A 4818-nucleotide genomic window follows, 5' to 3' on the forward strand; every position below is an offset into this window, starting at 1 on the left:
GAAGAAACTATAAAATCCTAAAAAAAAAAAAAAAAAAAAAATAGGCCAGCCCATGACTTTTTTCTTTATATTTATTTCCACGGTTTGGACAGGGCCTTGCAAAGAAGAGATACTTTCCAGGATCCTATATTATGGCTTGGCAAACTACATCTCACAGACCAAGCTGGCCCACCATTTATTTTTGTTAATAAAGCTTTAATGCAACACAGCCATGCCCGTTCATTTATACATTATCTACAGCTGATTTTGCACCTCAGTGGCGGAGCCAAGTAGTTGTGACGCAGACTTATGGCCAACAAAGCCAAAACGATTGGCTACTGAGTCCTTGACAAAAAAGGTGTGTCTCCTTTAAAGTATAATTTGGATGGAAACACACCAAATGTGAAAATCTCCAATATCCCTTCCTGGATGAAAACCATTCTGTGATTTTTCTAAGTTCCCATCTCCAAGCTTACGTCTTCCATATTACCTTCTATAATTGACCTCACCCAGCTCAAGTTTTGCTGATTATTCTCTCTCATTGCCTCCCTCACACCCCAGATGAAGGCACTGCACTATTAACTTGCACCATCTCTCGTGCTGTCAGTTTGAAGGTGTCCCACAATTGCTTTCAGCAGTTGCTTCTGCAGACAAACCCCCAGTGCTTGCTCTAGGCTGGGGCCAAGGGCTGCCCCCTGAAGCTTGCTGACAGCTCAGCTGCTAGCCTCCAGATCACAGAAATGACACCAACCTCACAATCACAGAGAACAAGATAGAAGACACAGGTGGGCCCACACTGGGCTCAACCTTTTGCTTCTTGATTTTTCCCCTGTCCTTCCTCATGGTTCCAGACCTGACTGGTCAGTACTACCATGCCTCTCAAAAGCTGTCCCTCTTATCCAGATCTGATAGGACAAAGTTATTTTTCAAGAAGAATTCAGAAACTGTAGAGGGGAATAAAACAATTTTTAAAAAATAAAGAAAACAGTTGAGTCAAACTTTTGCTTCCTAGGGACTTTTATTTTATTTATATATTTATTTTGGAGACAGGGTCTCACTCTGTCACCTGGGCTGGACTGCAGTGGCATGATCTTGGCTCACTGCAACCTCGGCCTCCCAGGCTCAAGCAATCCTACCTCACCCTCCTGAGTGACTGGGACTATAGGTGCACACCACCACTCCGGCTAATTTTTTGTATTTTTGGTAGAGATGGGTTTCGCCATGTTTCCCAGGCTGGTTTCGAACTCCTGAGCTCAAGCAGCAACCCACCTCCGCCTCCCAAAGTGTTGGGATTACAGGCATGAGCTGCCGTGCCCAGCTTAACTTCTAAATTAGCATTCCACTCCAAAATTCCGGTACTACAAGTATTCACAAAGTAACTGTATTAGTCTGTTTTCACGCTGCTGTTACAGACATACCCGAGACTGGGTAATTTATAAAAGAAAGAGGTTTCATTGGACTTACAGTTCCACGTGGCTGGGGAAGCCTCACAATCACGACAGCAGGCAAGGAGCACCAGGCAAAGAGAGCAGGGCAAAGGAGAAACTCCACCTTATAAAGCCATCAGATCTCGTGAGACTTATTCACTATCATGAGAACAGCATGAGAGAGACCCGCCCCCTGATTCAATTATCTCTCACCAGATCCCTCCCACAACACTGGGAATTATGGGAGTATCCTTCAAGATGAGATTTGGGTGGGGACACAGCCAAACCATATCAGTAACTAATAGTTACAGATATGAGTTAAACAAACCTAGGGCAGGACTACTTGCCCAGCTGTGTGACATTGAGGCATCCTAAGTGCTTCTCTCTTCATTAGAAAAGAAAATTCTTCCCAGAAACATCCTGAAACTTCTTCCCTAGCCCTACTGGCCTGTGCAGATTTATATATTCTTGCCATATCTGCAAGGGGAGTCTGAGAAAGCAGGCAGTTCTGTTCAGTTTCTGTTGTGAAGGGTGGTCTCTCCCAGAAAAGAGTGAGAGGAATGGAAACTGAGCAGGAGCCATCAATGCTTGCAGTAGTGAGTTACCACCATTTGAAAATATGTGGCCGGGCGCAGGGACTTATGCCTGTAATCTCAGCACTTTGGGAGGCCAAGTTGGGTGGATCACCTGAGGTCAGGAGTTCGAGACCAGCCTGGCCAACATGGTGAAACCCCGTCTCTACTAAAAATACAAAAATTAGCTGGGCATGGTGGCGGGTACCTGTAATCTCAGCTACTCAGGAGGCCGAGGCAGGAGAATCGCTTGAACCCAGGAGGCGGAGATTGCAGTGAGCTCAGATCGCGCCATTGCACTCTAGCCTGGGCAACAAGAGCGAAATTCTGTCTAAAAAAAAAAAAAAAGAAAGTAATAAAACATCTTCTTTCTATATACAACAATGTATATTACTGTTTGCAAATGTCAGCTACCCAGAGGGCCCGCCCTTTGAGCCCCCTTTCATTTTTCGCTCTGAAAGGACAAGGGTCTCTTCTTTCTAACGGGTACTCTCTTACCCTTCAAAAGGCTTGAACTTTCTAACAGATTCCTCAGGTCACCTCCCCATTGAGTGATGAGAGCAGTACATGCTGGGAATGGGTTAGGACGGTAAGGAAGGAGGAGCGTACCTGAATACTCACAGTTCCCATGTATCAGGCATTCTGTAATTAACTTTCCTTGTAAGACTTTATTTCATTCTCATCTAGGTAGACTTAATCATCACCAGTCACTCCTCCACTAGAATGAGGCAGGTGTGATGCCCAATGTTACACATTTAAGAAACCACTCTTTCTCGGGGTTTTGCCTATGGCGTCCCTGCACTGATATAACCTAGAGAGTTAGTGCCTCCTTAAATTTTGCTCGCTAGGCTTCTCACTGGCCTGAACCTCATCTGGCTGTGATCATCACCCTCGTATAGTGAGAGGATCAGAGAGGTCGTAGCTTATCCAGAATTATATTTCTGAAAACAGACAGAGCTGTGATCAAAACCCAGTTTGCCTGACTCCAGAGAACTTGCGCTTCAACACTAGGTGATGCTGTGTTGAGTATGAGTGAGACAGGTCCCATGGAAACAGGGAGAGGGTATCACATGGAATGTGTTCAGAGAGCTGGGACCAACTGCTGGGCAACACATCTCAGGAAACAGGACTTCAGCCCATTGAGTACTCGTCCATCATGGGCCACATGTTGACCACAGCTGGTAGAAGGCAGGTGCCTTACCTCCCTGGTTCCCTGTCAGCCCCACCCATGCTCCATCGCCTTTTGTTCCATTCTTTTTGGGCAGCATGTGCTGTTCCCCCTGGTAGAATACACCTGCCAGTCTCCCTTCACACTCCTGAATCCTGCTTTCAGTTAATTAATTGAAAGTCTAAAATAGATCTTTACCCAACACCTCCCCGGTGTCACTCAGGAAGAGCTCCTCTACCAATTGGATACCTTGTTGTTTGACACGTCTTAGTTTAGATTTTTCTGCATGGCAGGTATTGAGGAAACTGATGTAGGGGCCAAGGGAAAACTTCCCCTTCACTCTCTGAAAGTTCACTGAAAATCACTGACAAAAGCAGACTGATAGGAGAAAAAGCATGCATATTTATTTGATCATAGTTTTACATAACATGGGAGCCTGCAGAATGAAGACCTAAAGATACAGGGGAAACTTTCCATTTTGTGCTTAGCTTCAACAAAGTATGGACAGTCATGCAGAAATATGACTGGACAAAAGGCATATGACTGAATGCTAACAGACGGAGTGGAGAAATCCAGCGAGGGTTGTCTAGATTCTTCTTAGATTCTCTGTGCAATTGTTCCTTCTGGGTATGGGGTAGGACCCTCTGGAATTAGGGTCTTATGACCTACAACCAAACAAGGTAAGCCATATAATTTCTTTATGGCCAATTTTTACACAGAAAGGTAGAGGGAAGTTATAATACTATTTTTAGGTTTTATGGCTGGCTTTGAGGAAAAAGTTCTGGTTTCTATGTCCTGCCTTGGGGAAGAGAGATTCTAGTTTCTATGGGTAGTCTCAGGGAAGAAGGAGGGGTCAGAGGCAGGAGGGTGGGAGAAAGTCACAGAAAAATGTTTGCTTCTGAGGCTTTCATTGTGTGGTACTGTTTTTTGAGCCCTACCACTGAGTAGCAGAGTTCTTTATCACATTCAGGCGAATTTCACAGGATAGTTTATCTAGTTGTGCCTGTGTTCTAGTAAATCTTAAGCATACTGAGTATAGATAGAAATTCATCTGTCTCCTAGAAAAGAGGAAAAGGTTCACATTGTGTTTAATAAGAGTACTTGCCAATCAAATATTAAATAGAGATGAGGCACTGTGCTAGTCTCCACCAAGGACACAGGGATATAAGTCCTGAGCTGTTCAGGCTCTGCCCTTCCTCTAATCTAATTTGTGGTCAATTTATTTCTACTGATATGTCCATTCTATCACAAACTTGGAGACCAATTTGTTTTTTTTTTTTTCTTTGAGACTAAGTCTCTCTCTTGTCGCCCAGGCTGGAGTACAATGGCACAATCTCAGCTCACTGCAACATTCTGATCTCAGCTCACTGCAACCTCTGCCTCCAAGGTTCAAGCAATTCTCCTGCCTCAGCCTCCTGGGTAGCTGGGATTACAGGTGCCTGCCACCACACCCGGCTAATTTTTGTATTTTTAGTAGAGACGGGTTTCTCCTTGTTGGCCAGGCTGGTCTGGAACTCCTGACCTCAGGCAATCTGCCTACCTCAGCCTCCCAAAGTGCTGGGATTATAGGCGTGAGCCACCGCGCCAGGCTGAGACCAGTTTTTACTACCCTCCAAATCTATCCAGGCCCTGACTTCAGCTTTTATTCCCCTGGACTTGCAGGTGTATTCCA

General features: G+C 45.0%; 1 long non-coding RNA gene across 2 annotated transcripts in view; it reads right to left on the reverse strand.

The window, feature by feature from the left end:
- Nucleotides 1–3527: 3527 nt before the first annotated feature.
- LOC144332232 (uncharacterized) overlaps nt 3528–4818 on the reverse strand; it is a 198277-nt gene continuing 196986 nt past the window's right edge. For both annotated transcript variants that reach the window (XR_013400133.1, XR_013400132.1), the window contains one exon: nt 3528–3811. This is a non-coding gene — a long non-coding RNA (uncharacterized LOC144332232). The remainder of the gene's footprint in view (nt 3812–4818) is intronic.

The sequence above is a fragment of the Macaca mulatta genome, chromosome 10 (genome assembly GCF_049350105.2).
Source record: "Macaca mulatta isolate MMU2019108-1 chromosome 10, T2T-MMU8v2.0, whole genome shotgun sequence".
Taxonomy (NCBI): Eukaryota; Metazoa; Chordata; class Mammalia; order Primates; family Cercopithecidae; genus Macaca; species Macaca mulatta.